This window comes from Mirounga angustirostris, unplaced genomic scaffold, assembly GCF_029215605.1.
Source record: "Mirounga angustirostris isolate CCGP_5_RB_7025 unplaced genomic scaffold, mMirAng1.0.hap1 SCAF_1, whole genome shotgun sequence".
NCBI classification, from domain to species: Eukaryota; Metazoa; Chordata; class Mammalia; order Carnivora; family Phocidae; genus Mirounga; species Mirounga angustirostris.
Window position 1 is genome coordinate 89609195 of NW_026991709.1, and position 13753 is coordinate 89622947.

The window sequence follows — 13753 nt, forward strand, 5'->3', positions numbered from 1 at the left end:
TACTCCTGATTTCTGAATATTTCTGAAAATTAGTGAGCAAGGCAACAACACTTATATTAAGTTTATTTTGTTCCACGTAAAATGTCAGCCCTCCTAGAAGAGGTGAGGCTGACACCAAGGGCTCAATGTGTTCTTAAAATGAATTGGACGACATTGGATTTGTTTTTGTTTTTGTTTTTTGTTTTTTCCAATCATGAATTTTAACAAACCAGGCTCTCTGTCCTCCTGGCAGCTGAATGAGTTGTTCAGCAGTCAAAAAATCACATCTCCCAAGACAGATGCTTATTGCATCGCCTCATATAAATAGGACATTTGTAAAATATTTAAGTAGCAAAAAATATACCTTGAATTGCAATGTACTTCGTTGATGCAGACTCCCAAAGTTACTTTTTCTGAGCACTCACCAACTCAGTGATGCTTTTATATGCATGTAGATTGTCCTTATACCCCAGAACCCTAGGTGTAATCTCTTGAGGCCAATATTTGCCATGACATGTCATTCACATAAACTGCCTGCAGTCATATCACACATGTTTTGTCAACCTATACATTCTTAATCGCTTTGCTGTGCACCTGCTGCAATGCAACCTGTCAATTTGGCAGGAAAGAGGGCCAGAAAATCCCCATGCTGCCTTCTTGTCCACTATGTAAGTATTTTAACTTGGCACATTAAGGATCAGTAGGGGAGACTGGAGTCAAGAGGCATTGATATTCTTTTCTCGTATAAGAGCAAAATTGTAAAGAAAATCTGGTGCTTGCCACAAAAGCAGCTCGCCTCAACTGTGGTTAACATCTTTGACATGGGCTCATGGGCTCACAGGCTATCTGATGATTGGGCACAAAGCCGAGATTATAGAGGCGCACATGTTCTGAGATGAAGTAAAAATAGCATACAACAATCCACTCTGTTTAAAAGTCAGCTAGCCTTAAAACTCAACTCTAAACCATGGATTGTAAAAATGTTTTACACCAGTCCAGAAAAACAAAGTCAGCACTCCAGTAGCTGATGTTTACTGGATGCATAATAGGAACTAATAATTGAAATTTTTCAAAGACACTAGTCATTCCACAGTGCCTTTGTACAAATGGTTTCTTATCCCTGAAGTAAAATGTCCATTTATTTGACCGGGGAACTCTTCATTTAAGAAGGAATCAAATATCACCTCTCTGCTTAAACTTCTCTCTCTCCAATTATTTTCTTACAGGCATGAAGACTTGTGCACATATGGTAATTTAATAATTGTTTTAGATACTATTGTGGGAATAAAATCAGGTAACTTAAATAACATCCCCAGGATTGGTACTTTGCATATAGTAGCCTTCCTATATCTCCTTTTACTAACATAAACTTTAAAGTACCTAATCTCATGACTAATGTTTGTTCAGAGGCACTAAACTGGCTAAGGCACTTTATTTCACATAATTCTCAATGTATACCCTTCAAGAAAGTTATAATGCATTTGAGAGACAATCTATACCATCATTGGCTTTTCTTCAATGCTGAAGATTAAAACAAAAAATAAATTTGGGTTTGATGGGCGCCTGGGTAGCTCAGTCAGTTAAGCGTCCGACTCTTGATATTGGCTTAGGTCATGATCTCACAGTTGTGAGATCAAGCCCCATGTCTGGCTCCATGCTCAGGGTGTAATCTGCTTGAGATCCTCTCTCTCCCTCTGCCCCTCCCTTTGCTCACACTCTCCCTCTCTCTCAAAATTTAAAAAATAAAAAATAAATAAATAGGGTTTGAAAATTTTGCTTACACCTGACATGTCTAACAATTAACTGCCTATAACTTACCCCTACAAGATTATACCCCCATATGTGCAAAAGTTTCAGTGAAAGCTAGATAGCAGCCTCTGAATTAAAGCATAGTTCAGAGAAAATTACACTTTTCTTTATAAAGAAATAGACTTCAATATTTCAAAAATTATATTTTGAGTTTTAGGGGTTTTCTAATCTAAAGCTAAATTTAATTGATTTGTGCAAACCGTTGCATCCAGAGCCACTGTTAAGGGCATTATGTACATGGAATGCTTAACAGATTCTTTAACCAAGGGATTTAATTACATTGTGGGTTAGTAAGAAAAGGGTAGGAAAGAAATGGCAGTAGATTACTACACATTAGTTCCCACTGTGAGAAGGTGGGGGTGCCCTGTGGCGAGAAAAGTCAATATAGACTCCCTGCTGATGCTCTCAAAATAGCATCTTTAATGGCTGGTGTTAATACTGAGGTCTCCAAACTGACGACACAAGGCATTACAGTATCCAAGTCAAGTGACCATACCTTTAATTAGATTCCAAAGTTCAAGATAGAATAATTCTAGAATGTTATCAGAGAGTTCTGAAGCTCCATAAGCAAAATATACATCTATATAAGATAGATATACATCTATCTATATACCTATAAAGTGATACACACACACACAGTAGACTATGAGTTGCTGCATCCATGACTCATTGAATGTAGCTTCAATAGTTCCTAATAATAAGTCTGGTGCATAATCATATGTCAATAAATATTTGTTGACTGAACAATTGAATAAATTTGGTATGTCCAAATTTAAATACAAATATACTTACATTAAATGTTCTAAATTTGAAAGAATTTCCAACTTGCTGAAAATGACAAGAAGTTCATATCTAATCAAGACCATCATTACAGGAGTCCTACAGACCTAGGTTTGAGTCCCAACTCTACCACTTAGTTCCTATATACTCCTACAAGTTTCATAATCCCTCTGAGCCTTCTGTAAAATAGAGAAACTGAGACCAATTTTCACACGGTGGATGTGAGGCTTAAATCTGGCCATTTAAAGTGTCCAAAGCAATGCCCGTCCCCTAGTAAAAGTTCAACATACAGTAAGAATTCTCTTCATCATCATCATCATTGATGTTAGACATCTATTTAATTTTAACAGAATGGAGGTCTTTACTCATTTACCAACTCAAGGATGAAAAATTAGGAAACAATTACTTCTAAAATGATAATTGCAATATTCATCACTCTATATGTGTGGAACACCTTAAACATATATATATTTTTAAAGTTCTTGATTAAGTCCTCCTATTTCTGTATTAAAATATTAGAGATAATCAAGAGTATCATTAGAGAATAACTTTTTCTTAAAATAAGGTAAGATATTTCTTAACTCAAATGTGTGATCCTAATTTCAGCAGAAAGTTGTTTAGAGGAGATGATCTTTACATCTCCTAACATTTAAGTAACAAATCCAACCAAAAACATCCTTTATTGTGCATGTACTATCTTTGATTCCTCTGAAATTCTTCACTTTGAGTCTGTATGTCATACTTTCACTGGCTACAGAACAAGAAAGAAACAACTTTCTGATGCCAGATGCTGAAGATCAATAGCTATTTCCCAAAGTTTACAGCATAATTAAAATGTGTAACAGGAATAATTTTCTCTTTAAACCCTAAGGCTAAGCCTAGAATTATTGACTAAGTCAAAGTTATGTGGTGTAACATTTTTTATTATGTTTATGGATAATAGAGAGGAGTTTATGGCTTTTACATGTAATTTGTTAAATTAAAAACACTGAAGAAGAAATATCCATTACATCAGCAAAGCATCAATTGTTTAAAAACCTTTTTAAAGTGTATTTTGTAGTGGTAAATCTATATTCCTTTATACCAGTTTGTGGTCTTCAAACTGAAGGTTAATGGTCAAAACATTCTTGAACTTAGTAGAACCCATTTATTTCAAACTACTTCTTCAGAGCTTTATCATCTTCCATAAAAGTCCCAGGGATGGAGGTATGATGAAAATATCATAAGGATGTGTGGGTAGGTAGGACAAGAGGAATCAGGATGTACCCAAACAGGAAACACTATTTGTATATATGAGGTTAAGTGAGTTTGTGTAAAATACAGTAACTATAGAAAAGCAGATATATCCACTATAGAATGGACTGGGAATAAAATATTCTTTCAAGTAAGAAAAACTAACAGTCACTAATGTTTGTATATGGATATAAATGGCAACTATTTGAAACACTCTTTGGGCAGTCCTATGTTTTTGTTTTTGCTTGTTTTTGTTGTTGTTGTTTTAAAGGTAGCTCTTTTCAAATGGTACACCTGGGAAATGTAGTGATTAAGGAACAATGAAGTCAGATATATACTAGATTTAAATCGTAGCTTTGTCTCTCACTGGTATTAACTAAATGTCCAATTTTATTACTTGCCCTTTTAATTATTATCAATGAAAATAACATAACCATACAAGCTCTATTATGAATCACTATCCAAGGGTCTCAAAATTTTGAGCAGATAAAAACTGATCCAACCTTATTTTGATTTCTTCAAACAGAGCCAAATGGAAGTGGGTTTCTATCATCCCAAAGTCTCATAGGTCTGTCATATTTATGCTATATGGCCAATGTTATATATGGGCACTTTTCAAATGTTACATAGATGAGAAGATAGCACTATAAAAGCTTATGGGCAGTGAACCGGGTGTTCCATTATTTTTCAAAAATTGGATGATTTTATAAAAAAAATGTGCTCCCGCTATAGTCCAGGGGCACGCGCTCTGAAGATAACTAGCTGGAGTAGACTTAGTGGGTGGTGCTACATGTTAAAGTGTAAATCTTCCAGAATAACAATCTCTAACTCCACATACAAACTAGTAACACACACACACACACACACACACTCGTCTCCATGAAAACTGGCTTAATAATTGACCAGCATCTTCTTTTTTCCTATTTCTTTCCCATATGCACTGGCACTATCTCCTAACTTCTCTGAGGCTCCTTCAGGCCAAACCTTTAATTTTTCTTTCATGGAATCAACACCCCACATGCAGCCCCACCCTAACTCTTGGCTGGATGAACTCGTCCTTAACTGCAAAGATGCAGTCCATTTGGTATAAGCTCCATCACCCACTCTGCTCTATAACTCAGGGAATCTGTCATTGTATTCACTCTTCCTATTCTTTCTTATAGAAAGTTGCCCTCTTGCTCTTTAAAGCTACTCTAATGATAAAGAAAAATAAATAAATAGGGATACCTGGGTGGCTCAGCTCATGATCTCAGAGTACTGGGATCGAGTCCCACATGATCAGGCTCCCGGCTCAGCAGGGAGTCTCTTTTCCCTCTCCCTCTGCTCCCTCTCCCTCCCCCTCCACTCTTACTCTGTCTCTAGCTTTCTCTCTCTCAAATAAATAAAATCTTTAACCAAAAAAAAAAGAAAAAAATAAAGTTACTCTAATGAGATCAAGTCCTCATCTTCATCAGACACACCCTTCACCTTCTCCTCTGACACTGCTTCCTCATTTGTGAAAAGTGAAAATTATATCTACTCATAGCACTGTGGTGATGGAACTACCTTCATTCACTCTTCTGTCTCCCACTCTCCAGCTATGGCCGTTTCTCGTGGCACAATCATTGAACAGCTCCCCCAGCCTGACTTTACAACTTTGTCTTTGCCTTCCATTTCATTCTTGATAATTCTCAAATGGTTTCTTCCTCATGCTCTACCTTAATGCTGTTTTTGAATCACCAGATCCTACCTATTTGACTATTCTGATGTTTGATCTTTTTCACTCTGTTCTAGAGAAATCCCCACTCTGCACTGCCCTGCAAACGCTGTCATCTGTATCTTCTTTTTCCCATCACCCCATCTCCCCTTTCTTTCATTTCTGCTCACATTTCAGATGTTAGTGTTTTCGATCACTAGTCTTCCTGCCTTCCTTTAACCTCTATCTTTGTATACTCTCACCCACTCACAGTGGCATGTAGGACTTCAGTTTCAGTAATTTCCAACTCTTTAATTCCATCCTAGTACTCTCTCCCAAGGCCTAGCATCCTTTTTGCAATTTAAGGAAGGAAATTTTCATCACTATATAACACTTATAGCTTAAAATCATTTTCTTTAAAACACTCTCCTATTTTTCTTCCTAAACTGTTCCCCATCCTGCATCCCCTAAATCAGCTAACAGGACTATTTTCTCGGTCACCTAAGCCAGAAACCTAGTTTTCACAAGCTCTTCCTTCTGTTGCACTCAATACAAGTGAACACCAATTTAACCTCAAGTATCACTCCAACCTATTTTATTTGAATTTTGTCAAGTCCCACCATTATTACATGAACTAAGTTTTCCATTACTATGTGATGAGGGGCAATAGTGAAGATGAATTTGAAATTGAGGAAAGCAGCTTTCACAGTCATATAATTATTTGCATTTGAGTCTATATTTCTCATTGGGTGGTTGTGAAACTTAAATATATTGAACACTTGGAACACTCTTGGCACACAGTATACACTTAAGACAAGTTTTCCTCTATCAGCACAACTTAAACTCTTTGAGAGCTCATCTAGCTAACCCCAACCGAAGTTACAGAACTAGAGGAAATAAGAAGGAACAAATTCTCTAATTTTAAATGACAACACACTGCTCCCAATCTCCGAGAATAGTCTCGATGTCAAATATTATTCTTCTAGAAAAATGTTTCTTTCCATTTTAAGACTTTTTATTCGGCTTTTTTTTTTTAGTTAAGACTTCTTGTTTTATTTTATTTTATATTTACCATATTAAGTGACTGCTACTTTATGCTCAACTAATTTTCATGTTAGAATAAATGTAAATTGCATAGACACAGAGGAATAATAGTATGAATTTTATGTTTGTTTTTCTGAGCATATTAAACTTATTGAAAATATACTATGTTAGTGTGGTTCTAGGCACTAGAAATACAGAAATAAACAAGTCAGCCATGGCCTTTTCATCTCAGACACACAACATTTTATTTATTTATTTATTTATTTTAATTTATTTATTCATGAGAGACAGAGAGAGAGACAGAGGTAGAGAGAGAAGCAGGCTCCCTGCAGAGCAGGGAGCCCGATGTGGGACTCGATCCCAGGACCCTGGGATCATGACCCGAGCCGAAGGCAGACGCTTAACCGACTGAGCCACCCAGGCGTCCCCACAACATTTTATTGCCAGGATATAGGCAATACAAAAAATACCCCCCAAAAATGGCTCATAGTGAGACATTAAAAGAATTAAACTCAGATATTAAGATAGAATAGCTGCTCTAGTTTGAAAGACTAGAGAAGGTATCACTGAGATGATATTTGATCTGACAACTGAATGACAAAAAGAAACCATAGGCAGGCGGGTGTTGGAGATCTCAGTTTGGTGTGTTTGTTGGTGAAAGAAAGGCCAAAAGTGTGAGATTCAAATAAGCTTAGTGAATTTCTGCTTTGACTTAGTTCCCAATAAATTCTAGTTCTTTCCCCTTTATATGTATGTAATTATAAAGACAAATTATTTACTATCGAACCAACATAAGTAAATGCAAATTTCATGTGAAGACTACCTTTCCAGAACATTTTATTAACTAAGTACCAATATTATTGTGGATGATGTTATCAAGTCACATAAAAGTATTTTGATAAATATAATTTGGTAATTACTAATTCCTAGAAATATAAATCATATTATAAGTTTTCTAATCAAGAAGAAATATAATGTCTAAAAGAAATCCACAGAAGGCAAGTGGTAAACTGAAAAGAATATGAACTATGAACCTGAAACTGATGAGAACTCAGGCTTAAGAATAAAACCATTATTATTATTTTCTTTTTTTACCCAAATTCCTATTTATCCATATCAAAAATAGAAACTTAAGGTAATATCATTACCTAGTGCACCTGAAGTCCTAAAATTTCTAAAGAAGATTTATAATGCAGCATACATATTATCAGTACCAATGTGCTCTTCTCTATTCTTATTCTCTGTCCCTGCACACCTACTCCCCAACCCCTAACCAAATCTGCCAAGTGAATGTACAGAACCCTACAGTTAACCAAAATAAACATAAAACATCTATATAAAATCCAGTAAAAACTTCAGGAGAGACACTTGAGTAATACCATATGCTTATAAAATATATATAGCAGCCTAATTTCCAAAATGAGCAGTTTTTATATTCTGATATTTTAATGTTAATATTTTAATCATGTAAACAGATATGAAGTCTATTTCTTAATTATTCTTTTGTTTTCTTTTCCTTTCTTTTTATTTTCAGATTTTTATTACATGTTTGAAATATTTTCTGTATAAATTTTTTTCTGACAAATGTCTGATAGGGTAGTGGAACAGCTTAAGGAGCTCAAAAGAGAATCATCCATCGCAAGATTCCAAGATGAGTTAAATAATATCATTTTCTTTGGCTCTGTAACTCTTAGCTTTATTTCTCAGTATTGCCTAATACTGAGAAATAGCCTAGGTAGGGCTGACCCTGCCATCTATAGAAATTATTCTGATTTCTGTCACCATCTCTATGCATCCCTTGAACAACTGAAACATTTTTTATATCATTTGAACAGCATAAATCTTAAAACCAATTTCTTACTTTCTTTTGCCTGTTAGGAAGCTTGAAAACAAATTTGTGACCTGTTTGGTAGCTGTTTAGAATGTTCTGATGCATATTTTATATACAACATTTTAACTGTTATTTTAACCTATTTTTTATTATGTTTACTTATTTATACTCTGTTTCAAAGTATTAATTTTGGGAAAATCCGTTTGTTTTTCAATAAGAGGAGAATAAAGCATGCAAATAAATGGATAGATAGAATTTCTATGCCTTGTCTCTACTGTTTATTTTGCCAGGGAAGACTTTCTTCTTTCTGGCCACTTATCTACTTTCCCAAACCTTCCAGAGCCAGGTTTACATCATTTCTCCTCTATGAAACTCTCTATAAATTCCTAGCTTTCCCTATAAATTCTTAGATATTGTCTGTGGTTACAACAATACCAAGAATTGGCAAGAAGCAACTTCCCCTTTTTGTGGCAACGCATATTTTTCCACCTCTGAAATTGACCACCAAAAAATGTTGATGTGATGAAGAATTTTTTTTAAGATTTATTAGTAGTTTAAGGGAAGATAGGACTTGTCTGTGATTGCATTAAATGTCCATAAACAAAGAGGAAAATAAAGCATAGTGACCCTTCATCTCTCTCTGCTTCTCAAATCTCGTTTTCAAAGGAACTTATTTTGGGGGCACCTGGGTGGCTCAGTTGGTTAAGCATCTGCCTTTGGCTTAGGTCATGATCAAGTCCCACATCGGGCTCCCTGCTTGGCAGGGAGTCTGCTTCTCCCTCTGCCCACCCCACTCGGCTCCTTCTCTCTCTCTCTCTCAAATAAATAAAATCTAAAAAAAAGGGGGGGGGACTTATTTTTGAGAAGACAAAAGAATCACAGAGATGGAATGGTTTCAAGAGTTCAGTCAGTTCTCAAAAATGAATCATTTACCAAGGTCTGAAGTCACACAGCAAAGTTGACTGTGTTGCTTAACAGGTGTATATGAACAACTTTTGCATGTTTATATGACTTGCATTAAGATCAGTAGTTTACTTTTCAAAATACTTCTCTTTGGGGCTTTTTTAGTAGATAGGATTTTGTACTATCCTCTAAGTCACTTTTTTTTTTTTTTTTTTTTGTATACAATACACATCTTGCATTACAGTGACCAGGGGTAAAGAGAACAGGTTAATTGCCTGTCAATTAATTATAAAGGCATTTCTGAATGAACCTCCCAAAGTGTTTAATTATGGAGATGGTTAAAGATCTATCAACAAAGCAACAAAATTAGCCCTGGCAAATAAAACTATTTACACATACTTTTCCTGAGGAGAGATAAGAAGCTCAAGGGATCAAACTGAAGCTCAATACCCTCTTAAGGTTTTCATCCTAATCACACTTTCTTTGCAATCTTGTCAGTCACCCGTTTTTTTCTTCACTTATGTAGCAAGTATAATACCTTACAATAATAAGTCAAGTATGTGCTTGGTTAATCCTCCCCAAAAAAAACTGTGATACAAAAAAAAAAAAAAAAAGGTTGGCTTGCTGTCCTACTCAATTAGCTAAATTTGTTTAAACTCTTTCCAAAACTAGAAAATAGGCATACAATATAATAATTATAAGGTGTTTATACATGTACAATCATCAGATCATTACTTGTACTCTTTGTTTTATTTCTTTAAGGAAAGGAAACAGATGCAAAGACAGATCCAACCTTTTAAATGTATGGAAAAATTTTAATTGCATTATTAATAATAATGTTTAACAATCAAGTCATCTTGTAGGTATGTATCACCTTCTTTTCAAGATTTTATAGTGACTTTAATTGAAACTTAAAATGTTCCCTTTAAAACAATTTCGGTGCTGTAAAATATCATTTAAATCAAAGGGGATTAAACTGTGCTTTTCAGAACACTCAAAAGTCTATGAACAAACTCTAAGTTTCAAAGTGTTTGAGAATTGGTCTCTCCCCCAGCAGCAGGTTTTAAGTGAGTACCATGTTTTTAACCACCTTTATCTCATGTTCCATTCAAGTACATTGCTTGCTGTTTTATTTCTACTAAGGTAAAGATCCTATTTCCATTTAGAAAGACAAGAAAAAGAGGCCCTCAGCTCAGTTATGCTGCTTTCATTAACTATTTCTTACACATTATTTCGGAGTTTATCTCCTAATCTCATTGCCTACTCCAGGGATTCTCTGTCTGATATCTGGGGAAAATCCCCCAGCCATCTTCACGGGCACCTTTCCCTAACCCATTCAGGTCAGACTCACCTGGGATTTCATGCCTTGACATTTTCTGCAATTTTACTTGCTCCAAATGTGCTCAAATTTATCCTTAGATAATAAGGTCTCTTCAGCAGAACTTCTGGAAGTTCCAACTCCAAAACCCTTAATATGTAAATTTCAACTCCAAAATGTCTCAGGTCTTCAAGTGTTCCAACCTATCAATTAGAGCCAGTGGAAGCCTTCCTCCTGGAACATGGATACATTCAACAAGAGCTTCTTGCACTTCTCCTACTTAAAAATGCTGTTAAAGTTCTATAGGCTGGGAAGGAAGAGTCATAAACTGGTTAGTCCTCTTTGGGGCTTTAGAAAGATTTCAAGGCACTCACAGGCATGGTTTACGATGATGAATGCAGAGATACTTTTTCCACCACAGAAACTAAACATGCACACCAAACCGGTATGACAGGTTGGGGTATATATAGTACTGCTGCCCTCAGGCTGCAATTTAGAAGCACAGACACTAAGGCACCTTCCTCCCTAGATTTTTTTCTTCTTTTCATAGCCCAGCAGAATAAGTATAATTTCTTAAAAAAAAAAAAAAAAAAAAGGTTTTATCATGAGAAACATAATGCATTCAATGCATGTGTGTCTGGACTTTCAAGCTGACTCCTCTTGGCTGTGATGAAAGTCAAGTAAACGTCTTAAAAGTCAGTGTAACTTTTATGGAGTCAAGAAAAATCCCAAGCCTGGATGGACCAGTCCCATAATAGCCTGACTGAATACTGGACAATCCTTTCCAGGCCATAACTATAGAAACTAAAAGGTGTCAATATTGAAAGCATTCGTAAGCCTGATTTTCCCTTTTGAAATAGGAAATTAAATGCCTCCAGAATGTAATGTACCAAATTCCTTTATGAAATTACAGGCTCTGGGCAGCTAAGGTGGAGATCTGAGTTCTGGCAACTGCTTCTGAGAAACCAAGGGTAATTTTCTTACCTTCATAGGATCTGTTTGCTACTCTACAAAGTAAAAATATTGGACTTGAGGCTTTTTAAGCTCCCTCATACCTTGAAAATGTTAAGATTCTATAGAGTTTTTCTTCCCTAACTCTGACAGCCAAATTCTCCTTCAGTGGGCTGTTGAAAAGTCCTCTCTTCTCTGCTGACTGCTCTCTAGAACTGGCCTTGGATACCACAGGGTGTAGCCAACTCTTCTGTACTTTGAGACATTTTTCCCCCTGAGCTCTAGTCTTTTGTAGCCTGTAGAGAAGGGGTTTCCTAGATCTAGAAAACTAAGAACTGGAGTAGGAAGGGGAGGTATAATTAGAAGATACTCAAAAACACCTGAGCAGCTGTAAGTAGACGGCCTGAGTAGTGACATAGGTGTGTTGAGCAGTCCACGGGAGACCCCGACTCAAAGAAACCACTCTCAAGGTTGTCTCAGCATCGAACTCAGAGAACCTTTTATTGAAATCATTCCCAAGATGAATTTGTATACCATATCCTTTCCAAAGAGGCAGGTGGCTTTGGAAATGCTTTGACCAAGGAAGAAGAGGAGGAAAATAAAATGGGAAAGGCTCATGTGGACTGAGTTGCTGAGGTAGGAGGAGCTCAGTGGATGAGGGACATAACTGGATAGCGATACCTTCTTTCCCTTTCTTACAATCCCTGCTAGGGTCTGCTCTGCCTGTTACTAAGAATCTTGGAATAGAAAATGCATGTCCTTCCTGACAGGCAATACCGGTACGCCCAAGGGTAGCCTCTGGAAAAATCTTAACCTAAGGAATTTTCCAGGGAGCTGCTTGCCTGGAAGGAAGTTGCCACCCTCCTGTTGTTTCAGTCACGGCCTTTCACTGCTATCACAGACTGACCAGGTGCTACTCAGTGGTACATGTGAGTTTGCAGGGATTGTGCAAGGAAATGCCACTTCCTTTCCTTAGCAAATACAATGCTCAGAAAGCATTTGCCCCCATTCCTATTGCCATATTATTTATATTTTCAAAAATAAGAAAAAAGAAATCTAGCACTTTATCCTGTCCTAGATAATTCTATTTTATGAATCCTGAGACTATTATGAGTAGAGTTACTTGTCAGTAGGACTGAAAGGAAGAGATTGCTTTTTATGTTTGAAAAGATAATTGAGATCTGTTCCCGTGTAGCTGAAGATAACCTTGGAACAACTTCACTTTCATTTGGGAAAAAATAGGTTCCCAATACCATAGTTGCTGATAGCTTATAGGCTCCACTAACCAGGGTACTCTCAACCGGCTTCTTGGATATAAAACCTACAGGAAATAGCATTCTTTTGACAATGTCTACGGCTAGCCCTCTAAGCTGTGACCAGACATGGTCACAATCTAGACACATGGCGTTAGAAAACCACTATTCAAAGCACATGATAGAGTTCTAATGATAATCTGCTACACTTATTATCTTCATAACCAAAAAAAATTTTTTTATTTTATTTTATTTGAGAGAGAGAGAGAATGAGAGAGAGCACATGAGAGGGAGGAGGGTCAGAGGGAGAAACAGACTCACTGCCGAGCAGGGAGCCCGATGCGGGACTCGATCCCGGGACTCCAGGATCATGACCTGAGCCGAAGGCAGTCACTTAACCAACTGAGCCACCCAGGCGCCCCATAACCAAAAAATTTAAGTCATCATATGTTTAATGTATAAAACAAAGTATTTGAATACAGTCATTTCTGTTAGAGCATGCTTATTTGTAAGGTGAGCTGATAATAATTAGTATTATTTTAGAGAACTTCAGAATCTTTTTATAAATATTGCTAAGTCAAAAGCAAAATTAAACATTTCAAAATACCTTTTTCATTTATTTCAATAATTTTTAAACTCAATCTGAGATTTAGGACAGGGTATTGCACAGAAAACAAAATAATGTTAGAGCATTCCATAAATGAAGATTCCAGAAGATATCTGATTGGTTTTCTAAGATGTTAAATTTATCATATATCTTACCTCCACACACATAAAGCTGCAAATTATTCCCACGGTACTTTCCTTTATAATTAAAAAAAAATCCAGAAATAGTTTAAAGCCGACAACTGAAGTACCCTCACTTATCATTAGCTCTCTCCTGATTACTAAGTTCACTTAATAATTTTAAGGCAAATACAACTGGAATGAAAGCACTGCAATATTCCAAGAAGATGGATCTGAACTATTTGTAGACC

General features: G+C 36.1%; 1 protein-coding gene and 1 pseudogene across 2 annotated transcripts in view; both read right to left on the reverse strand.

Moving 5' to 3' along the window:
• The window catches only part of LOC129046582 (uncharacterized), a 29789-nt pseudogene extending 16863 nt beyond the window's left edge, over positions 1-12926 (reverse strand). The window contains exon 1 of the transcript XR_008508217.1: positions 12777-12926. The product of XR_008508217.1 is annotated as an uncharacterized LOC129046582 (transcript). The remainder of the gene's footprint in view (positions 1-12776) is intronic.
• The window catches only part of NAALADL2 (N-acetylated alpha-linked acidic dipeptidase like 2), a 1210813-nt gene that overhangs the window by 897601 nt on the left and 299459 nt on the right, over positions 1-13753 (reverse strand). The window lies entirely within an intron of this gene.